Source organism: Tenrec ecaudatus, chromosome 2 (genome assembly GCF_050624435.1).
Source record: "Tenrec ecaudatus isolate mTenEca1 chromosome 2, mTenEca1.hap1, whole genome shotgun sequence".
In the NCBI taxonomy this organism is placed as follows: Eukaryota; Metazoa; Chordata; class Mammalia; order Afrosoricida; family Tenrecidae; genus Tenrec; species Tenrec ecaudatus.
In genome coordinates, this window is record NC_134531.1 from 297,529,467 (window position 1) to 297,554,842 (window position 25,376).

The window sequence follows — 25,376 nt, forward strand, 5'->3', positions numbered from 1 at the left end:
GGGCAATGATGTGGTTAAGCACATCAAAGCTCTTTGTAAAATGAACATTAAAATTGTTCAGACTTGTCTTCATGCTTAATGCTCACTTAAAAGGCTAAGTGACTAATTTGACTAGTCATTTGCCAGAGAAATTACTCATTTCAACCTTCGAGTTCTTGTACTTTCAGTGCTTAAAAACATCTCGAATAATCCATACTGCATTTAACTATTAAAATATGGCATGCTTTTTCATGAAAAATGCTACTTTTATAACAAATTTATCATAACACATTTAACACATTTAACAATGATTATCATGTTAGTCTCTCATACCTAGGTTTAAAAACTACTAAAGCTATAGACCATTTTTCAGTTAATAAGAGCTGTTACTTCTTTTCATGCTATTTTCCTGGGTGCTTTAAAGGTTGTTTTGGTTAAAAAGCCAATAGTTTGACCCCAAAGCAAGGGTAAATCTTGTCTACACTGTAGCATCCATTTTCTTTTTTCACTGGTGCTTAAATAAAAATTTTAAATGAAGTCCCATCAGTCATTCATTCAAGAGTTTATTCTAAATCTTTTTTTGGACACTTAAAACTTTATTTTTCTAATGTCAAAATAGTATTTTCTTTAGCTCACATTTTCAAATAGTAAAGCAAGCATGTCAACTTCTTCTCTTGTTGATGAAGTATGCGTTTGACTGTTCACAGTTTCATTTCTTCATGTTTACTTACTGATTTGTGCAGTGAATAGGTTTGGGCCCCGCTCATGTGTTTTTACACATGTTCACCTACTACCTCTCCCCACAACCTTTGACATTATTATGAGTTTTCCAGTGAGTCAGATCATATCAGGAATTGATTTTAGAATTTTTATTAGCTGTCCTTGTGGTATTGCTTCATTTAGTGGCTTGGTCTTAGTGGTTTTTACAGTTTCTTTATCTGGAAATTTAGCATGTTATCCCAAGTTTGTAGCAATAGATCTGTTGAAATCAGTTAAGAATTTGCGGTTTAATCTAAAGAGTTTTTGTTTTAAATTAAACTGTCTTTGACAGGGGTTTTCAATCGAGGTGATATATTGGAATCCTCCGGTGACTTATTAAGGTAACACTAGTGCATGGATACCTGCCAAAAAACCTGAATGACTTTTTTGAGTGTGCCCCGCTGGGAGTAGGGCACACCAGCTTCTAGGTAATTCTGGTAGGCAGCTCATTCTGTGTGTGTAGGGTGGGGTTGGGGCTCTTTCTTGGAGCAGGTTTACCAGTCTAACCCTAACCTTAAAACTGACTTCAGGTTTGGGGTGTGTGTGATGGCGATAGTTGCTGTGAACATCGTTCCAAGACACAGAGTAAAATCCAGTTGCTGGGAGAATATTCTTTTTAACATGTCCAACTCAGACGATGAAATCGAATGCTTGAAAATATAGGTTATGCTTTATCAGATTATAAGGTTAATATGTATTCATTATAGAAAATGAGTATTAAAAAATTAAAAAATCACTTGTTTGCATGTAACCTTACCAATCAGAGGTAGTATGGCATTAATATAATTTCTGAATGAAATGCTGAAGTGCCATTTTTTTGCTCATCATGCAGGATATTTAATTGTGGATGAGAGCAGTTATAAAAATTGTACTAATTTATAAATAAATAGTTATAAATTATAAATAAATTATACTAAAACAAGTGTCAGGATTCAGTTTTATCTGTTTAACAAATGTGTTTGAATTAGGCTTAATCTGTGTAGCCAATAAAAACATAACGACAGGCAAAAGCTTGCTTTTCCTTGTTGCCTTTAAACATGGAATGCGCCCTCTATGGGGCAAGTACTTAAAAATTCTCGTTCTCATGGTTCTTATTGTTAATCTGCTTGTTTTGTGTGGTAACTCCCTCGTGATGCCCTTCTCCATTATTTGATTAATTTTCTCCATTGCACAATTTTATTTTCTCCTTTTCTTTTTGGTTCTTTCTAGTTTGGCCTCTTGCTGTTCTTCTCCGCTCCTGTCCCTTCATTATCTGCTCATGGTTTCCACATCTCATGTTTTCATTGAGACATGTTAGAATTTGAGAGATTAACAACGAATTACCACCCTTGAGTTCTCATTTTATCTTTTACCATTTCTTTCTTTTTTTTTTAAAGATATTCTGATGGTTTTTTAAAAAGGAACTGACCCTTCTCAACCGCTTACTCCTGAAACTCCTAGTGTTCTGAGAACACCAAATTAAACAGTTGTTCTTTTTCTGTGGTGCTCTTATCAACCAGAAAATGGTTACCTGCTTCCCCAGATTCCCGATCCCTACTCCTTGGCAAAGCCCGCTCACCCACCACACCCTGTGCACCTTCTCATTTAGGTGATCTTGACATATTGTAGCACGGAGCTGTAATTTTTCATTTGCAATCTTGCGTGTTTGCATAAACTCATATTACCCAAAGTAGACAGGGAGGGGAGGAAAGGAGGACTTCTTAGGCTTTAAAAGAGGAAGTTTCCTCTCCCCCACCCTTAATCTCCATCTGTAACATGTGCTTCTGACTACAGGTGGCAGGGGAAAGAGTTTAATCCCTTTTCAGTTTGATCCTGCACCAAACAGTGTGATTTCGGGTAGCATTTCTATGTTTATTGGGGGGGGTAGGATCATCTATCTATCTATATATCTATCTAGCAGCTATCTACTTATACATAATTGTAAACAGATATCTGAAGGTGGTGCCTAATGTTTTATACATAATTAAACAGTTACAGTGTCCATGCCTGCAATTTAAATCTTTGGATGGGGCTAGAATTAATCATCTTCAATGAGCACTTGAGGGGAAAAAAATTGTTGAATTTCCAAGGTTTTTAATTTACATACAGACCAAGCAATACCCATTTTATATCTCCTGATGCCATTGTTATTTTAAAATTTTAATTTATTGTCACTTTTGAGTAGGCAATATTTCTTTCCCCAGGATAAAATTCAAAGCAGTGCTACAGGCATATCTGTGCATTATTAAAACTTCACTTATCCTTTTTTTCAATGGAACAATTTTAGTAGCATTTAAAACAGAGCTATATGTTCAGTTTGCCACGGTTTTTCTGTGCACTTGTTCATCACATGTACAAATCAAATGTTCGCCTACTTCTGATAATATGTGGGAACCTTTGGAATGACCCAAAATGGCTCTGCTCTTCATAAGGCACTTGAAGACCTCTCAGTAATATCCCTTGCCAGGCCCACATTCCTCCCATTTGCCATTGAAGTGGGATAGAGTAATGGGAATATGCCCGCTTCCACTTAGCATCCCTCTTTCTGTTTTAGTGGCACATTAGAGGATGGCAAGGGAAAGGGAAGGGCCTGGTGTCAGAATAGGTTAAGGGTTGGACTGCTACCCACCTGGTGATTGGACAGAACCCACCAGTTGCTCTTAGGGAGAATGACGCTGCCGTCTGCTCAGAGAAAGAAAGATGTTCCGTCTTGGAAAACACGGGGAGCAGTTCGATTTTGACACATGGGGTTGCTGTGAGTTGAAATTCACTAGACAGCAGTGGGTTTTGGAATGACAAGGGAAGTCCCCAGCTGGTAAGAACCGTGATGAAGCATGAAGCTGGCAACTGAAAGTTACCTGGCTTCAACACACTAGCATCTCTGCAGAAGTGATGGGAGGCAGTCTGCTTCCATATAGATTACAGATTTGGAAATCCTACATGGCGGTTCTCTGTTTTCAGGGTTACTGAAAGTCAGAATTGACTCCCTAGCCACAGGTGTTTTTGCTGTTGTTTTGCTATTTAAATAGTATCTGGGAATGATGTGTCTGATTCATTATGTTCTGTGTTCAATGTTCAGTTTCAGCTAAGTGAATTAAATGCGGACCACTGTCTCTGGTATTGGCTAGATAGGGTTTAGTAGTGTAGTCTCTATCTTCATGGCCTTTCTTGTACATAATCTGTGTTCGCCATTTCGTTTCAGAATTGTGCAAAGATTTTAGTATTTCATAGATGAAGAATGACTAAATTATAAGCAATCCATATCTAATTCATTTTTTATAAGCTCCTGTTCACTTTTTATTTCATTTATTTTTCAGAGCTCTTCGTGTGTACCTAACTTAACTACTTCCGGGTGTGATTAAAGGACTCTGGAGGGTACAGTATAGTGAAATGTTGACACGCTGCAAGCTTCTTTGAAGTGCTTGTGACATGTTGTTTTAATACCAGTCTGTGCACTGGAACTGGAAGCTGTAGCAGGCATTTCACGGTGTCTTTTTCATTAAAGTGAATTATTCAGTTCAACTGGATAGTTGAAGTTGAGATGTGTCCTTGTTGTTCTATTGGTCTGAACATGTTGTTTAATGGCAAGTGGGTGATCGTTTCTTCTAAAGGATACTGATGGACAATCTCGTACCATTTTCCCAGCTACGTAGGGTTTCCAGCAATTCTGGATTTATACGTGCAGGTTTTACTTCTGCTGTCAAATGGTTGTCTTCCCCGGATGTTCCCGCCTTTGTCTCGTCCTCTCTTCCTAAAAAGGACAACAATTGTATTGCGCGATAGACCCACCCTGGTCCAGTGTGACCACATCATAACTAATTACATCTGCAGAGACCCTTTTTCCGATTGATGTCATTACAATACAGGTACCAGTGGTTAGAATTTAAACATAACTTTTGAGGGACGTATCCGGCCCTAATTGTACTCTTAATGGTGAAATCAATAGGAGTTCCAGAGAAGCTTCGCCTATTTTTGTTAAAAAAATGTCCAGTTCTTTACAAAGATAACAGCTGGATAACAGTGGGCTGCAGAGCACTGTCCGACACCAACTCTTTCACGTTAGAAAGCCATCCTTCTGGGCAGCACAGACCGCAGCGGTCTTTAGTTCATTTGCCCTTGATTTATTACTTCGATCTGCCTCTCAAGGCATGCTTGGCATGCGTACCTGGTCTGCCAACAGGTCTCGCTGGCTGAGTCTGCCGCTGCTCCTTTCAAAGCGCACTGCTCCTGGCTCTGTCCCAACTCGCACGGAGTGTTCACCACTCTACCAAAGGCCGCGCCGAGCACCTTCCCTCCTGGATCAGAGGTTCTCCTCCTCAAACTAGCTGGCTGCGTTTGATTGACGTTTCCCAAAGATATTTATGCGGATGAGATAGGCAGGGATAGCTTGCTCTTTAATTATTAAATAACAAGGAGATATATAGCAGAGGAAAATCTATTCAAGAGGAAAAACAGGCTCACTGTCATTTGGGGAAGGTTGTGTGGGTGTGTCGTCATGTCTCCCCCCACCCTCACCCCCACCCCAGCTGGCAGGTCTGTCTTTCTATCTTTTCCCCCTGATGATCAGTCATGGAAAGTGAATTACTTACATGTAAGGATCTGAGAAGTTAATGACGTTGAAGGAGATTATTGAAAGACAAGTTAACTTGCCACAATGTCAAGTTAAACACGTGTGAGCCACCCTCAAACTGATTCAACTAGTAACATGTGTGGTCAGCTGGTATTTCCGGCAGTAGGAGGAAGCAAGGAAACAGTTCTCTTCCTTGACCTCGTGTAATTTGGTTATGTCTGATGGGTCAAAACGAGAAGTCACGTGTTCCTCTCCCTGGCTGGAGAGATGAAGTGTGCGGTGGTGTGGAGGTGAGAGCTTTAACCGTCTGGGTTGATATCTACTGGTGGGAGAAGTACAAACTGTATCCAGGCGAAGCCACCACCAAGGACTAGGAGTGCGTTCTTATTGAGCAAGAATGATGACTAACCGAAGTTACCCTGAAGGAGAAGCTTAATCACGCTAAAACAACGAGGCTCTGGCCTGGAGCGGTGGTGTTTGCAGCCTTCCAGCACGTAGCCTGTGGATGGAGGGAGATAGGAGAGGTGGTTTTGGGGACAGTAGAGTGGAATCTCTGTCACAGATCTCTAAAACGTATTTGGATTTTGAGACTGCTTTAGATGTAGTTTCACCTAGAGGCAGAAAAGTGAAAAATAAAAGTTATTTTGAAGTTCTTGCTAACACAGTGTTTTTCAGATGTGTGAAGCATACATATTATCGACAGGTTCTGACTCAGCAGTCCAAAGGAGGGGCCTGAGGTACAGCATAGTTTTAACCAACTCTGAATCATCTTTACTCCTGGTCTGAGGACCCCATTCTGAGTCTCCTTTTTAGCCATTTTTGGGGTTCTTTTCCCTACGGCACTCATCCTTAAACACAGTTCAGAGTCGATTCAGATCCACAGTGATCTCCTAGATCGGAGTAGAAATGTCGGGCAGAGCTGCTAAGGCTGTATCAATCTGGAAGCAGGCAGCTGCTCACCTTTCTTCCATGGAAATGCAAACACACTTGGCTGGTGGGTTTAAGCCACACACTAACTCTCTGGTTAGGAGTCAGACTCTCAATTCTGGGCATTTGGATTTTTCAATCTGACACTTGCTGTTTAATAATTGCTACTCACAATGACGATATACTTTATCATGCCCTGTGCTATGCGTAATGTAGTCATAGGAAGAATGGAGGCAGTGGTAGTTCAGTTATGGAATGTTCGCCTTCTTTGTGGGAGAGCTGAGTCAGAGTCGAACTGATGGCAGTGAGGATTTGGGGGATGTGGTAGAGCTGGGTTGGATTCCGGTCCAGTGAATTTCAAACACAGCCACCACCCATAATCATCACTGGAGGCCTGAGTATTACTGTGATGCTGAACAAATTTCAGTGGTTCTTCCAGACTAAGATAGATTAGGAAGCAAGGCTTGATGGTCTACTTCTGAAATCCAGCCAGTGAAAACCCTTGGCTCACAACTGTGTGACCCCTTTTAGGCGTGGTGTCATCATGAACCAGGTGGAATCTACAGCAGCTAACAACAACATGGAAATAACCGTTATAAATTGTACATTATTAATAGGATCCAAATGAAATCTGACAGCTAACATACTGAACTGCATTCTGATCGGACACCAAATATTAGGCTACACATTGCTATTTGCAGGTGCCTCCAGACGGTACCCTATTCACATGGGTGTGACATCAAACAGCTGGAAAGCATACTTTTGCAACAGATTTTGGCATGGCAAACACATCCAGCCTTCACAAAACCTAATAGACAAATGTATTGCTGATCTGGACTCCATCTTGCATGAGCAGATTGCAGCATATCCAGTGGGAATAAACAGCTCATTCTAGAGACCCTCGGCAGCTTCTCCATCAAGGGAAGGACCAAAGAGGATGTCAGCTGGTGACATGGAGCTTAGCTGATTATTAGTGATCTTATCATATGTTTTAGGTTCGCCGTATTCAGCCCAGTGTTCTATTTTAGATCCCAGAAATCTGATACATTATTATTTTTGTTAACTACCCAAAATATTTATCGGGTGAATCATTTTTGGAAGTGAGTGGAATTACGGTGGCATTTAAACGTGGAAGTGCATTCTTTCAGCAGTGAGTCAATAGTGCCATCTCCAAGTTTGTTACAGACGGTAATACACCAGGGGCCAAGGAGCTGCCAAAGCAGAACATCTGTTTCTAAGACATGGGCTTTTGGTGCGTTCTTCTCTGTGAACGATTATTTTCTCAGTTTGTTAAATCTAAATTATATCCCACTAAAAACAAGGAAAAGCACTCTGAAGTGTAATAATTATTTTTAAAATATGAAATAGTCCTCAAAAATAACTAAAATTTGGGTGAAGTTCTAAATATTCCTTGTTATTAAATTATACCCTTTGATACATTTTATTCAAAGTGACTTATCCATTTAAAATTCTCTATGTACAGTCTGTTTTAGTGGAGTCCTGGCTTGATACATAATCTTCAGGTTCGGGGCGGGGACGGGGGGCAGTGGATGGGGATCTGTGCTGGTTAGGCTTGTGTGGCTTAGCCTGGGTAGGGAGGTACTTTTAACATCTATGACTTGACCTTACTACCCATTTAGCTTCTTCCTGGCAAAAAGGTCACTTCTGACCCTGCACTCGATGGACTCATCCATACTTATAGGCCTTATGCCTACCCGGTTTGCTACTTTTTATCTGGCATAGTCCACCTACCTGTACTCTGTCTGTTTACATTCTTTCAGAGAGGTCTCAGAATTGAGCACTTTGTCCCTTTAGCTCCAGTGTTTCTGTAGCGCCTTGAATGTACTGCATGTCTACAGCTACCATATATGGTGTCATTGTGAGTGTATATGTGCTCGTCCTAACGTAGAATAAACACCAGGACATTCTGGCCTTCATCTTGTGTCCCACAGCTGATGTGACACATCATAACAAATAGTCAAAAATATAACCGTCAACAAAGATTAAAAGTCACTGAGATTCCATATATGTAGAACACAGCTTGTATAAATATGAAATCATTCTGAACGCAAAGAGAAAGTCTAGACTTTCAAGGATCATTTCCGTAGTAAATGAAAGCATGGAGAATGGTAAGGAAACTAGAAATTTAGACAGAGTGGAGAGCTGTGTCAGGAGTAAGATGTGTTGGAAAATGAAATTATTATCTGATGCTGGTTTTCTGCCTGACCTTTGAGCATTGTTTGTAGTTTTGTTCCTCTATATCATTCTTTCAATATTCAATTTTTAAATAAACACTTGGTTAACAGGAAGTAATCAACTAAGCAGGAAATAAAATATATTAGTAAAATTTTTTTATTTATCACACTGTTTAACTGAAATCTTAAAAAACATTCTCTTCTCAAAGAATGGTATTTCTTATTTATAGCTCCAGGAGAACCATGATGATTGATTCCGGTACTTAGTGTATAAATTAGTTTCTACTAGTCATGAGGTTAGCAATGCATCTACTCAAGTACCGTGTTCTTAAAAACAATTACACGGGCAGACAGGCACAATGATCTCTTCAGCAACATTTTAAAATATCTTCCCAAGATTATTATAATGGGGGTTCTGGTACAGCTGGGGACCAAAATGAATTATGCTAAAACAACTCATGAATGTGTGCACTTCAGTGTTGATAAGGAAAGGACTATTAATAGAGCTTGACTTTTAAAAAGAGACCCAGGTGAATAGAATTAGACAAGCCAACATCCAGGATGATTTCTTATCTAGACACATGTCAAACCTAGTTATGCTAAATCATCTTTGAAAATACATGATTCAAATGGCAGTTGGATTAAAAAGGCTCTGCTCTACATTCTATAAGCACCCCGTGTCTTTGCTTACAATTTACCTAGTTATAATGAAAAAAGGACTCTCTGACTTTGAGTATTTAAGAAATAGAAAATTAAATCTATTGTTTTGTGAGCATAAATTAGTGGATTAGGCTAATGGTATTTTCACAGTTCAGTTCATGGGGTAGTTATCTAAATAAATATGTTTGGGCAGTGAACTACAGCAGATTCCTTCTGATCCCAAACTGGGTAGGCTGCCTTCCAATTAATGTTACTTCCATATTACTATTAAAAAGCTTTCTTGGTTGGCTTGCTGTAGAATCAGAGAAAATATAGAGCAGGTGAGGAAGTGAGAGTGGCGCATATCCTGGCCCACCAAGCCCTGAGGATGATAATCCTGCTCACAGCAGCCAATGTACACAGAAGACCATAGGGCCAGCCCCACTAAGAGACATGATGTCCCTCCCTCACTGATCCATAGCGCTATGGGGGACAACACTGGAGACAAGGTGCGGAAACTGTGCCTGATCTGACCCCACCACACCGAGGCAAAACACTAAGGGTGTGCAACAGAACAGCAAAGGGAGCAGAACAATGAAGTCCCCAGGGAATACAAAAAATAGACTTTGGGACCAGGGCATGGCACTCCATCAAACTCGACCAGAAAACACTCTTAAAGGTCAATGAACAGACCTTGAACTATTTATAGGCTTTTGTGTGATTGGCTTTTGTTGTTGTTGTTTTCTTTGTTGCTTTGTTTTTCTCTGTCTTGTTTTTGCGCATATTATCTTTTCAGGACTCTCTAGATAAGATAGGTGGGGTAAACAATCTGGAAGAGAAAATAACCATTGATGGTTCTGGGGGGACATGGGAAAGAGGGAGGCGGGGGATAAAGGAAGTGGTGTTAACAAACCCAGGGACAAAGGAGCAACAAGTGATCCAAAAATCGATCAAGAGGAGGGCATAGGAGACCTGGTAGGGCTTGATCAAGGGCAAGGTAAATGAGAGGAATTACTGAAACTCAAATGAAGGCTGAACATGATAGTGGGACAAGCGGAAAGTAAAAGGAAATAGAGGAATGAACTAAGAGGCACAGAGCATTTGTACAGGTCTAAGTAGAGGCATGTACATATGTAAATATATGTACATGGTGAAATAGATCCATGTACATATATTTATAGATTTAGTATTAAGGGAACAGATGGACATTGGGTCTCTACTCAAGTATCCCCTTTAAAAACAAACACTTTGTTCTAGTAATCTGGCATTTCATGATGCACACCTTCCCAACATGATTGCTGAAGACAAATGGGTGCATAAACCAATGTGGTGAATAAGGCTGATGGTGCCCAGCTATCAAAAGATATAGCATCTGGGGTGATAACAGCTTGAAGATAAACAAGTGGCCATCTAGCTCAGAAGCAACAAAGCCCACCTGGAAGAAGCACCCCAGCCTTTGTGATCACGAGGTGTCGATAGGATCAGGTATCAGGCATCAAAGAATAAAATATCATATCATTGTGAATGAGGGGGAGTGCGGAGTGGATACCCAAAGCCCATCTGTAGGCAACTAGACATTCCCTTATAGAATGGTCGCAGGGAGGTGACCAGTCAGGGTGCAGTGTAGCACCAATGAAACATCCACATTTCCTCTAGTTCTTTAATGCTTCCTCCACCCCCACTATCATGACCCCAATTCTTCCTTACAAATCTGGCCAGACCAGAGTATGTACATGGGTAACGATAAGAGCTGGAAACACAGGGAATCCAGGACAGATAAACCCTTAAGGACCAATATTGAGAGTAGCCATACCAGGAGGGGAAGTGGAAGGTGTGGGGAGATACAGGAAACCAATCACAATGATTTGCCTGTAACCCCCTCCTAGTGCGATGGACAACAGAAAAGTAAGTGAAAGGAGACATTGGTCACTGTAAGACATGAAAAAATAATGATTTATAAATTATCAAGGGTTCATGAGGGAGGAAGGGTGAGGGAGGGAGGGGAAAAAATGAGAAACTGATACCAAGGCCTCAAGTAGAAAACAAAATGTTTTGAAAGTGATGATGGCAACAAATGTACAAATGTGTTTGATACAGTTGATGGGTGTGTGGATTGTGATTAGTGTGTAAGACCCACTCCACTCCCAATAAAATGATTTTACAAAAAGGAAATATGGAGCAACCAAAACATAAAAATTCCAATATAGAAACAGATATACTATTTATAAATATCTTTGAGCATAATCCAGGGTTTTTTTTAATGTGTATTGGTAGAAAGCACAGGGCCCTCTTTGTTCAACTTCCAGAATTGATGATAACAGTAATATATTGATAGCACTAATACTAACAATCACTAACATTTCTCAAAAGCATACTATATATTGGTTACCTAAGTTGACTATTGTTTATTGTGTATCAAACCAACCCCCAAATGTAGTAGCTTAATACATGTAACAACAATTGATTATTTTTCAGTTTATTGACTGGATGATTCCTGTGAGTCATGTGGTTTTGGCTAGGTTACTGGTTAAGCTGAAAGGTCTAAAGATCTCAGTCCCATGGCCAACATGGGAGCTCACATGGGCCCTTCAGTTGTTGCTTAGTTTCTCTCATAGTAGGGCAGCTGCATTCTAAGCTTGTTTTCTAAGAAGTAAAGACAGAAGCTACAGTTGAGTTAAAGTGTAGCCTTAGTGGTTACATGGGTGTCATTTCTACCACTTTGTGTTGTTATAGCAAGTCCTAGGCGTGCTGCAGACTCAAGCGGAGAATGACAGAACATTTTCAGCCATTTCTCATCTTCCACAAAGCCTACTATAGTTACAATTTGTATTTCACAGACCAGGAAACTGAGGCTTTAGAGAGGAGAAGTCATTGGCCAAGGTAATATCGCTACTTGGAGGCAGGGCTGAGGTCAAGCTCAGGTTTAAGGCAGTAGCTACTAGAAATGGAGCTTTTCATAGAAATATACTTTGTAACATTGTACATTGTCATGTAATGCATTGTAGTTTACATCCTTCAGTGTTGTGTGCAGATTGCATATTTTTGTCTTGTCATTCCATCCAGGATGGTTTTTGTGATGTGGGTGATGTTTCTTTCACTTGCGATCAAAGATATAGCAAAGGGTTTGATTCAGATCCTTGAATGGCTGTAATACAGTTAATATTGTCTTTGTCTAAATTTAATATTTTATTTTTCTGAACTCTTGAGATGAAAGTTATAGTTTTTAGGTCTAGCATTATCCATATATTAGCGTGTTTCTTTACCAACGACAAATAAATAAAATCAGCTTTTGGAATCATAATGTTTCAGTGAGCACACTCTGTTCAGCTGTAGCCTACAGTGTTCATATGTTTTCAATATTCTAGTGTTTACTATTCATTAACATGAAACATGGCTCTTTTAAATTGGCTTTTTCTGCGTGTGTTATTTCTGCTGTTTTGTGGTTTGCTTTACAAGTCAGTCATTCATGTTGAAAAGAATAAAACGAAAATCAGAGATGCCAGGGATGATGAAGAAGTTATAACAAATAAAAGCCTTCAAATACACTAATGAAACATTTTAATACTTCAATCTCAGTTTTTTTTGTGCTTGATTCTGGAAATCAGGATGTCAGGCTTTTGGTAGTTTAAGCCCGAGACCTCTTGAGAGGAGTCTTGAAGTTGGAAAGGTTGTGTAGCAGGTAGTTTGTGAAATGGAGTCACAACTTCTACCTCACAACATACGGGACTTTCGGTGCTGGAACTGTGGCGTCACCTCCTGGTGGCCTGAATAAAATTGTGACGGCATCGGAATGTTATGAGGTCTCAGAATTTATATGTGCCTTACCACTCTCTCATTTTATAGAGGAAGAAGCCTGCGGTAAAGAGTGCCGCCCAAGTCTTTCTCTTCTCAGGCCACGTGCGGGTCCCCGCACTGTGTTTGTCCCTTAGTGCCTCTCTGTTTCTTCAATGCAGAAAATGTTTGTTGGACAATCCTGTCACCACCTTTAGTTTCAGAGTAAGTTCCATCGATCTTTTTTGCCACTCAAGGTGGTTTATTTGATCTATGCATACATCTGTTTTTGCTGTATTCAGAAACTTTACGATTTAAAAAAATACAAGTCCACGGGGACTGTATTGCTGAGAACTATGAGAAATTAAATCCATGGTGTTTTTTTAAAAAATTGCCCTGCCTTTTAAATTATTATTTTGGAGGAACTTCACCCAAAATAGTCTCATTGCTTAAAAAGTAAGCATTTCTTCAAACAAACAAGAACTTATTTATGAAGCCATGTACATCTAGTTTAGCAAATTCTCCTGGGTTATTGTTATACACATATGTGTTTGTGTATGTGCACACACATGACATGACTGACTTTTCCATATCTTTTAATCCTATGATATAGTTTAACCATATATTTGTGTGTACACGCACGCACATGTGCATGTACACACACACACACTGCTGACAAACTAAAGAAAATGTATTATTATTAAACATTCATTTCTTTTACAGTGTTGTATTGTGATTAGTAGCACAAATGATTAGGCACTCTATTATTAATGGAAAAGATTGATGGTTCAAACTACCCAGAATCACTCACAACACTGGTTTCCTTAAGGCCACAGTATCAGCGTAATTCTTTCTCCCATCTCACAGCAAGATGAACAGAGCCTGCGGTTTGCTAGCTTGTATATATATAAAGCCTAAAACCACCCAGGAGCTTTGTTCTCCTAAACTTTACTTGCAGTTTTGGGAACATTAATAAAAGTGTATAAAGGAGTCCTGGTGGCATGGTAGTTAAGCTCTTAGCTGCTAATCAAAAGTGGTGTTTCGAACCCTCTCAGTGTTCCCTGGGAGAAAGGTGCAAATAAAGATGTACAACCCCGGAAACCCTATGGAGCAGTTCTCTAGTCTCTGGGATTGCTGCGAGTTAGAATCATCTCAACTGAAGGTACAGAAAAAAGACAGCAAGTAGATTCAAACATGCACACTACTCATTCTGTTCAAGTAGTTCCTAGACTAAAGTCTTAACTGTTTTTGAAGGGTGGGGTGGGGAGTGAGATGATAGTTAGGTGACCTTTTGGGGGAGTGCGATTCTGAATGACAACGATGCCGTGCGAGGATGTACTGTGGGTAGATGAGTTGGGGTACTCTCTAGAGGTCTCTTGCCTGGAAAGCCAGTGCCATATGTTGCCAGCGCAGAGTGCCACTCAGAGGATGAAGGACAGTGCATTGAGCCTGGAAGTCTGCTCAGTTCCTTCCCTAAAGCACATTGCATGATTGTCTGACAAGAGCAGTGTAGTGACTTTTCAATGGTATTTCTTTTTCTGGTTGGAAAAAGAAAGTTTAAATATTGTATAGGAAGAAAGCCATTTGTAATAATTTTACTACACATAAGTTACTAGTTTTAATGTCTTTTCCCCCATTTTATCTAATAAATTTTATCTATATGCAATCTATAATACCACATTCAGTCTTTTGATAGAATTTAAATTATACTAGGTGTCTACTCTTTGTCTTTTAAAAAATATTTGTGAGTTTTGAAATTTTGGATAGCAAGTTAGCTTCTTCATGATTTCGATACATACTGTAAAGTGACCTTACTTTCCACAATGTGTCAGTAGTCTCCTTCCTTCCATTCTGGCTGCTCTGTTTCCATTAATCAATGGCTTTGTTCCCCTTTATTTTTGGTCTAGGGAAAATTAATGTTATAATCAGTTTGGTTTGGGCTGTCTTTCTTTCTTTCTTTCTTTCTTTCTTTCTTTCTTTCTTTCTTTCTTTCTTTCTTTCTTTCTTTCTTTCTGCTTATAGGTGATCATCAGGAGTGGTTGAGCTGTACATTAAAAGGATATCCCAGAGCAGAAGTCTCTATACCAGTTTAGTTATTTCCCATTTTAGGAATTTTAATTTTGCTTTACTTTTTACCCCCCCCCCCCCCGCGACCATCTATTACTCCGCTCTGAATAAGTGATAGTGGCAGCTAATACCATCTAATTGGTCTCAAGGTAGGTTGAGGCCAGGGTTCATGTAAACTATTAGTCCTTCAGGTTCATTTCTTTTCAGGGTCTTTAACTTCGTTCTTTTCCCTTTACTCCAGACGCATGAAGGTGGATAGTTGTATCTCAGCTGCAACCACTTGCAAACTTGTAGACTCCAGATAGTAGTGGGGAACTTGTCATTGTTCTTTATGACTCTCTAGTATTCTCTGGTGTGTATGAACTGCAGCCATTTATCCATTCATCGATTGATAGTATTGTTTCCCTCCTCTGTATTGCCGAGAACAATGCTACAATGACCATAAGTATGCACACATCTGTTCATGTAAGTAGTCTTAGTTCTCTTGACAATATCTAGGTATAAGATTGCTGGATTATATAGATATTCTATTTCTACCTTTTGAAGTGTCACACCATTTTCCATAATGTTTGAACTAATTTATAACCTCACCATTTCTGGAGAAAGCATCTTACCTTCCCACAATATCAGTAGCATTTTATTTTTGTTTTTTCTTAAAAAAAAAAAAAAAGATCTTGGCCAGTTTTGCATAAAAGGGTAATTTTGATTTGCCTTCCTCTGATGGCTAATGATCTTGATTGAGCATCCTCTCATGTGTTTGTTGGCGCTTTAGTTAAGTGTTTTTTCATGCTCATTTTTCAATGGAGTGGTTTTGCTTTTGATTGTTGAGTTTTAATTTTTTTATATATTTTGGAGATTAGATAGGCCATTTCCAAATACTTTACCCCAACCTGTAGGTTGTCTTTTGATGAGAAGTATTTAATTTTTATTCTTTTTATTAATTTCATGCTTTTATTTCTTGCCACAGCATTTAAGTATACACACACACACTCACACAACTATGAAATGGTATGAATATCAGATTATTCCTAAAATAGTTGGAAATTGTTTGGAAAAATTACAGTTTGGGCCCTCTTTTTGTATTTGCCCAGTCATTAGAGAAAAGGTACTTTTTAACCCCAGAAGACGATGCAGCCTAAAAGACATGGTTTAGTTTTCTTGAGTTAGTTCTTCTGTTTCTCATGTAATTCAATACTATCTCTTTCCTCCTCTGGGTCATTTGTCTTCCATTTGTTCTGTTCAAAGAAAGCTGTGTAGAGTGAGAAAAAATGTATCAATAAGAAAGATTTCCAGAGCCCAAAGGCAGAAGCAATTGTCAGGAAATGTAATGGGAAGCTATGTTGCCTTCTCAGAAAAGCATAGATATTCGTTCCATTTATTTGCATTTCTGGGAACTACATATGAAGAGCATAGCATTAATTTCCTTTTTGTTACTGGTATTTTATTTTACCATTCAGGAAGAAATTTTTTTATTCGGCACTCACAGAGCAAAGATTTTTTGTCTAATTTAAAAGCCAAACTACCAAATTTTTAATTCTCTGTTAGAGTATTTGGAAATCTGATGCTTTAATACACACTTTTCTATAAACCGTTTCTATATCTTATTCCCTATCTGTTTATTAGCGTTGTTTGCGCATCAGCAAATCTTTCCAATTTTTTCGTCAATCTAATATTCTGAAAAACTGAATTCATGTTTTTTCCTGCATATTTTTATAGCCCTGGAAATTTAAAAAACATTTACTGGAATACATGTCACTTTTAGAGACTATTATGGAGGGTACGTTGTCTTTCTCTGTGATGGTTGCCTTCACTTTGATGGAGATAATTGAATCGCATTGTATATGCCTCAGAAGAACCTCTGTGTTCTGGCAGAGAAGTATGTGACAGGTAAAGCACTGGGGGCAGGTTTCGGGGTGTAGTGTGTGGATTGGTACAGTCTGCATTACCCTGACAGTTCACATTTGGAAAGGGATATAGAAAAGGCACCATAGGAGATCTTTAACCTAAAACTTGTGTGGCATGACTCCAGTTGAAACACCTTGTCACAAGAGAAGGAGGGGAATCACAGAGTTCAAGTTATCTGTCCTGGAAAGGAGGAAAAACTTCCAATGGATGGAGAGCTTACAGAAGTGGTATGAAGCATGATGGGAAGGTGCCTTGGATCCACATGGTAGAAATCTTTGAGGAAAAGAGGATTTGAGAAGACTGGCGAAGTTCCAACAAGAGTCATCATCGAAGTGTAAAATGATAAATAAAAAAGGAGAAGTAGGGAATTCACATAAAAGATCATTCAATTTTTTCCATCTAGACTTGGGATGGAAATTGAAAAACAACCAACAAATTATGTTCTTTGCAGTTTATGTATTTTAAATTACTATGGTGAGTCTGAAATGACACATAATGAAACCTTTCAGATTCCTTCTCTCTCTCTCTCTCTCTCTCTGTGTGTGTGTGTGTGTGTGTGTGTGTGTGTGTTCCGAAGTGGAGGGATATTGGTAGACTTTTAAGGATTGACAGGGATGAAAAAGTGCTTCTAGTCTATTGTTTCTGATGAATTTGGTTTTACTGTATATGCTGATGATATTTTAAAAAAATCAAATAGCTCCAGGTCATAAAAATATTTTTTGAGATTCTAATTTGAGTTCCAGTTTGAGTCTATTTTCATTTTGATGAAGAATTTATGAAAGAATATAAGGGAGACAGTGTTCTATATGCTTTGCTTGCTTCCATATAAACTTTACAGCAAAATGTAACTGACCAATTAGTTGAGGGAATATTCATTATATTTTATCTTAAGCAAGGAAAGCGAGATTGCTTGTTTTTCTATTGTATCTATTTCAGAGGTCTTTTCTTTCCTGCCTGTCTCTTGCATCCCACCCATTCTTTCTATTACATTTACAAAAGATTAGGTGTGATCAAAGCAGGTGGAAAGTGTTCATTTAATTGAAGTAGATTTAGCTAATTTTATAAACCAGATAAAATCATGAGTAATATCATAGGGTAGCAGGCTTTTGTCATAAATTTTCTAGCTATAACTTAGTTCAAATCATCAAATGGATGTTTTAAATCTCATGTTGGCTTTACGGCACAGTTAAAATAACGGACATTAAAGCACAACCTGGTGGAGAGGGTCGGGGCTTTACGAAGGACAGTGCAATCAAGGCCCTTATAGCCCCGCCCTTCATCTGAACTACTTGCTGCTACAATCCTAGGAGACTTCAAAGTCTATATCAATGGCCCCGCTCTACCCTTCCAAAAGCCCAACTCACTGCCTTTGAGTCAGTGCCAACTCATAATGACCCTGAAGGACAGAGTCAAACTGCCCCTGCGGGTTTTCGAGATTCTAATAGCAAGCCTCTTCTTTCTCTGTCCTACTTCGAAGCCCTCTGATACTCGGAAATCCTGATAATTTGACGAAGTGTTTTCCAATGCTCTTCTCCCCCCTCTGTCCCTGTTCTTATCATTTTTTGTTTGCTGTATGCCTTCCTTATAGTTATGAAGTTTCTCCACCCCTAATCTTATCTTCCTAAGATTTATTTTCAAAATCACTGGTTCTCCACCTTCCTAATGCACAACCCTTTAACACAGTTGTTCCCGTTGTGCTGACCCCCCCCAACCAAAAATTATTTCCGTTGCTACTTCATAACTGTGATTTTGCTGTTATGAATCGGGCAACCCCTGTGAAAGGGTCATTTGACTCCCAAAGGGGTCACGACCCGCTGGTTGAGAACCACTGCTCTAAATGATTGCCCCGATGAGCAGTAACCTCAAACTCAACTCTGTTTTAGTGCCTCCCCCCCCTTACAGGATGAAGGCTCACTCCTTAACAGTGTATCTCAGACTCTCAGTATTGAGTGGACCCATGATCCTCCTCGGAACTCCCGCTTTGCACGCTGACAATAGTTGCGGTTGCATATACTGTGCAGTCCTTCTGCTTGTTCTGCTGTGGCTCTCTCTGAGCCACTCCTCTGCTGTTGCTCACGCAAGCGTCTATCATTTAATACGTACCTCATACATCTGCTCCCTTCAGGACTCCTTCTTGGAGCTCAAACTGAAGTAGACACATCCATTTGGTGCTCGCAGGGCTTCCTTCTAGCTTTTCTGTCGACGTCACTTTGTACTAAAAGACTCTCGTCATGTCTCCTTCTTCCTTGATGTGTGTGATACATTCCTTTTATGTACTCTTCATATCCGTTTCATCAGTCTCTGGATCAAGCTTAGTATATAACGGGCACTCATCATGATTTGCTGAATGAATTAATGAATAGAGGAATTAAATATTCGCCAGTTTCCACTCTTTGAAGTTTTTGAATGGCATAATATATGAATAATTATTCTGATGTTAGATGATCATTAATTTCTGGACAAGATAATTTATGCTGCATGGGAAACAGAACAAGAACTGCTATGTTATATTTTTTGGGATTTTGAACAGAAGTGGGATATATGATTAATATACTGCCTTTACTCGAGTATAAGTCGACTCGAATATCTGCCAAGGCACCTAATTTTACCACAAAAACTGCATGAAAATATGCTGAAAAACTCCACTTATACTTGAGTATATAAAGTAATCGTAAAATGGCTATTAAGTGTATTTTAAAAAATTATTATATTAGGCTCTTATGTGTTTTATTTACTCTTCACAACAACTCAGTGGCACAGGAATTTTTATTTGAAATTTTAAGAGGTTAAGTAATTTGTTCAAGACTACTAGCAGAGTAAGAATTTAGATCTTGAGCACTCCAACTACAAGGCCAAATTCTTTAATATAAAGAAATAGAAAGTTAAGCAGAGTATATTTTTACTATATACTGGGATTTTCTCAAAGCACGTTCCATTTGAACATCTGGCAAAGAGAGTTCTCTTCAAATAGTATTTGTATCCATGCATGCTTGTTTGTTAGGTGCTCTTGAGTAGGTTGTAAGTTTTGCCTCATAGTAATCCTATGTATATATAACAGAATGAAATTATTCAGGCTTACAGGTATTGTTATGTTTGTGCCCTTTATTGTAGCCACTGTATCAGTCCACCTTGTTGAAGGCTTCTTCTTCGTCATTGACACTGTGCTTTACCAAGCATGATGCTGTTCTGTCCAATCCAGAGACTGGGCCCTTAGTAACATATCCAAAATACTCAAGATCAAATCCCACCATTTTTACTTCTAAAGAATATTCTGACAGCACTTCTTCCATGACAGATTTGTTTGCTCTTCTGACAGTCTAAGGGATATTCAGTACATTAGAATAAGGCATTTTGGGGGGTATTATCTGTGTGTAAACATTTATTGTGAAAGGCAAATCTGTTGGCCAGGTGAGCAGCCTCCTTATCTGTCGTTAGCTTGTTCAAGAATATGCTACGGTAAGGTCAAAGGGTGCCTATCTTGCTCAGCTAGAATTTCTGCTTTCTCCTCCCTGGTAATGCTAATGATAGATGATTAGACTCTAGCAAAAGCAATATAAGGTCTTTCTTTATATATATGTTAATAAATTTCTGGACTGAACTGGTTTTCTAAATTCCACTTTAAGCATATCAGTTTTAAAGAATTAAATGGTTGTTGTTAGTGCTGTTGAGGCCGTTACGATTCATAGTAACTATGTACAGCAGAACAGAATTTATCCTACTGTTTGAGTCTGAAGGTAAACAGTATTTGGGTAGATTTCTGACTTATGACTTGGGACAAATGGAGTTTTCATTAGTAGTTTGAGTTAAAAAATCTATTTCTACTTCCCTCATGAGTATCAAAAAGTTTAATGCATTTGGGTACTGAGAAGTGAGGAAGGATCTACTGTCATTCAAGACTCTCCTGAGTCTAGTTTAATGTATGGGGCCCAAAATAGACCTGAAAGGCAAGGTTTACATCACCTACCCAAACGTTCCCAAGGTCAAAATCAGTGTGAATTAACTGACTCCGCAAACACATTGTGGACTGAACTCCACCAGAACTACAGAGTAGAAGTTGGTCTTTAACTAGACCCAAATATTACGACAAGTTACATTGTTTATATTCTGTATGCCTCGCCTTTCTTTTTGTGTGTGCTGAGTTTATTTCACCTATAAAGATTAAAAAGAATATGTTCTAGCTTTTATATGTGAAAAGTGGACTTTTAATTGTTTGTGGGTAAATTAAGAAGGTATCTCATTTCTTCTATTAAAAGTTGAATATTCTCTCACAGTTGGTACCATAGTATAATCAACATATCACAAACATTTTTCATTGATCCAGCTTTCAAAGTTGATTCTTGATTTATGGCACAGCTATTTCTTGCCTAGAGTAAATGCAAAGATAACATACACCCAAACTAGAGTACATTCTTCATGTGTCTCCATAGTTAATGGAGACTATTAATGAAGTCTCATTATAGTTTATTTTCCTGTATAAAATTTTAAACCTCACTTAATTTCAATCTCAGCCTTGCAGCTGATCTGCTTCCAAAAGTTCACTGCCGTGAAAAGCTTAGGGAAGACTTCTATTCCCACAGCTGAGCTTTCTTCAGGCCGGATTTTCTGATGGCAGCGACAGGATCAGTGCTAGTTCAACTGCACACTCTGATGTTTCTTTTCTTGAGAAGGCCATTCATATGCTTAAAGAAATACAAAAAAAGTGATTATATTTAAAATAAAAGGAAAACCTTGTTTCTTAGATGATACGCTAGATATTGCAAATCTGTTTTTCATACTTTTCCTTCCTCCCACTTTTTCAAGGTTTTTCTAGTATTAACATTTTTGCAAGTTTGCCCAAAATTGATATTTATAAATTGACATTTCATTACATTTGGTGTCTTAAAACACTTTTATTCTCAGTTTATTTCTTATGATAAAAATCCCACACAAGACAAATTTGAAATACTTAGATCATGTGGTGAATGGATGATTCACAATAAATAGTTTAAAGTTCATCTGATCAGTGAATGAAGCAGTGGTTGTAAAATATCATATAAAGTTAATTCAAGCTATATTTCAGACAAACTTTAATTGCTCTAGTTTTTAGAGGGTAGAGGAGTTTTAGTAACAAATATATTCTTAATTAGTGAGCATTGTTAAGAATGCTCTGTTAAGGAGTCAGTATTTGACTTTGACATGAAGGAAAATCATATTCTTGGGTCTAGGGAAAACTTGACTATGGGGAATTTTCATAATATGGGGAAAAATCCTTTCATTTTCAAAGAAGATGTATAATTGCTCCTCTCTCCCTCCCCCGCTATATATAGATGGTTGGGATGACGATATTCGTGGAATTACTTTTCCAACACGGGTACAAAATAGGGTGGAAATAAAAGAAAATGCATACTTTATAATAACACAGAAAACAAAAGAAACCTTAGATCATAATATTAAAAAGGTAAATTGAAATAAATTAAAATGGCTTTAAATAGTAGACTTAGCTGTCAAACATTTTATGTTTTGATGTCAAATGAAGCATCTTTAAATAATAGTCTTTTGATAATAGATATCTATAATATTATACACACTTGTACATGAAATTTAAATATACAATACATTTAATTATAAATGCATATGTTAATATGTGAAAAAATAAGACAATGCAGATTTGATGCATTTAAATATTTTTAAAACAGTTTCCTTGAAGGCTAACTTCATAACTTCAGATGATACAAAAAGACATCATCTGTAAGTGTATCAAGTTAATGATTACTTACAACAAGAAAATAGGACTATAGGTTTATCCGGAATTTTGAAGGGTTGCTTTAGGAACATCCATTTTCCACAAGTCCCACATTTTACAAGAGCGTCACACTGCTACTTGTTTTCCTGTCAGCCAGCAGAAATGCAGAAAGGACCGTTGCTTTTACAAAAGGTAACAAAAGTGAAGCCAACATTCAGTACTTATCCAGTGGGTGGTGTCACGTGCTCCTTCCCTGGGAACTACACTTGTATCTCCGCTTGCCGCCGTCAAAGCTGTGCACTGTGTCTGTGAACACTATATTTTAGTCTTCATCTCGGCTTTGTGTATGTGTTATTTGGTATGATTGGTACATGCTATTTTAAATCTGGAAACACTAAACAATTTTTCCCTTCCTAATTATTGCTGATTACTTCGTTGCTTTATGCTATTTCAATTTATGGAAGGTTTCATCGGAACATTCTACTTTCATTTGTGGGTGAAACCTGTATGTACATCATTTGTAATTAAGTAGTGAATTTGTTATATAGTTACTAATGTAAGTTGTGTTTATACTCTCTAAAGTATAAAGATAAAATTTTATTATTTCTTAAAATGGAATCTTTCATATCCTATGGATGAACCCTCTAGAATGGATAACTGTTGGCATTGTATTTCAAATTTTAGATCTAACAAGGGAGAATGAGAAACATTTGGATGTGATGAAAGACTAAAGAGCAAGGGGACCTAGAGCAATTGGTTTAGAAAAAAAGAAGAGTTGGCTCACCGTAATTGTAGTCATCTTGATTTTCTGTTTTCTTCTGTATGCATAAATTGAATGTTTGGTGGTAAAGTAACTGTTTAGGCTAATTGATTGCAGATTTCCTAACGTGACCTTATATAATCTTCGTTATACTGCAATCTCAACAATAGTTACATTTGCTCTGACCTAGAGTTCATTTCCTGATGCCAAGTCACAGACATCCGCCATCGTTGACATGAGGATGTGTCGCCATAAACTAGAAGTCCAAGTCAATAACAAAGATTCACTGATAGGACTTTCACACTTGGATCGAGTTGATCTGTGCAGAGAAAGCTCAGGAAAATGTTGAAGAATGCTCATAACAGTTTTGTAGTTTGTTTATAAAATTTTTATAATATAGGTTATTGAATTAAGACATATAAAGAAGATTCAAAAAATTCATGGAAAAAATTCCATTGTTTTTCAATACCATTTTTCCCTGAGTGTTTTGAAGCACCCCTCCACATGAATTTCTTTTTCTAATAGCTTGGGTATATCGAGATATAAAACACTTTGTTATTTATTGCTCTCCCTTCTTTTTACTTTTTCACTTTTTATGATGAAATCCTTAAATTAGTCTTTATGCATCTTAGGAATTATAGGCGCTAAGTATCCTTTGTAAAAGTTTTCAAAAGAGTGAACACTCATTGACCTTCATTGATAGGTGCATATTGTATATATATATATATATATATATATATATATATATATATATATATATATATATATATATATATATCCCAGATATGTGTGTGTGTGTGTGTGTCTTATATGAGAGTAAGTATACCAGAATAAAAGGGGAAATGAGCTCTTTGTCAAAAGTCTTTGAACCACTGCATGGTTTTATATTCATTACAAATTTTCTGTGTTTTTTTTTTTCCAAATGTGAATTTTCCTCTCCAAGTTGTTTGATCTCCACATCAATTACCTGACCAAACATGCCCCCTCCCCGAATAAAAAGCAGCAAGTACTTCAGAGTGGAAATATTATATTCTTTATCTACATATTCATTTGCGACTCTTAATAAACAGGAATTTGAAGAAAGGCCAGTTTTTAAAAGGTCATTTAGGGGCCTTTAGTTTGCTTTCTGTCAGTTGTCTCTTTAGCGCTGGTTCTGTTGCCATCAAGTAGATTCTGACTCATAATGGCTCTAGAAAAGTAGAGCTGACCTGTATTATTTTCAACACTGTGTTCTTTCTGGAAGCCAATGGCCACATGTTTTCCCTTGAAGTGACTTGACCATGAACTGACCTTGAGCTGGGAGCTGCATACTTTAGCTACAGCACCAGCAGGACTCTTTCTTTGGTGTCTAGCCCCACAAGTGTGCGCCCATTAACCAAACTATTGGAATGACTGGATACTCTTGGAAGTTTGAATCCTGTATTAAGCCGTGCCAGAATTCCTAGAAATTTAGAGGGACATTAGAGTAGAGGGAATGCTCTTTAATCTGTTGTGTGTACTGTAATGGCTTCTTTTCGAAAACAGATACTTGATCCCTGTTTTTCGCCATTCATTATAGCACCAGCTTTTCACCAGAAACCATGTTTGAATTTTGTTAGGTGCTCCCCAAACTTGCCATATCTTCTATCATTCATCCCCAAATCTGGTGTTTAGGGGATTGACAAGTATACTTGGAAAAGCTTTACCCATTGCTTCAGCTGTCTCTTTTATGCCCTGTCTCAAACCTACTTCCCCATCCTGTCTCCTGTCTTTCCCTCCCGTGCCCCGTCCTCTGCATCGAATGAGACCCTATTCACATCCTTAGCATTGCTTCCGACTTCTGCAAGCACCTGCCTGCTATTCCTACAGTTTGAACACTGAGACTCTGCTGCCCCTTCCCTCGTTTCCTCCTTCTCCATGGACGCTTGCACCTGTCAGGCAACAACTTACCTTTATTGAGCCTAGTCTAAAACAGACTGTTCTTTACTCACCCACTGCAGCTTTTATGTTTGCAATTCACAATGCATTATGACTTTTTAAGGTGTGCATGTCTCCCATTAGTGAGATAAATGACAGCATATTATGTGTCTTATTTATTCCTATATTACATGACTACATGAATGA

At 38.2% G+C, this 25,376-nt stretch overlaps 1 protein-coding gene across 4 annotated transcripts in view; it reads left to right on the forward strand.

Annotated features, from left to right (window-relative positions):
• Nucleotides 1-25,376, forward strand: part of CBLB (Cbl proto-oncogene B) — a 238,033-nt gene that overhangs the window by 72,188 nt on the left and 140,469 nt on the right. The gene's annotated exons all lie outside the window — the stretch shown is intronic.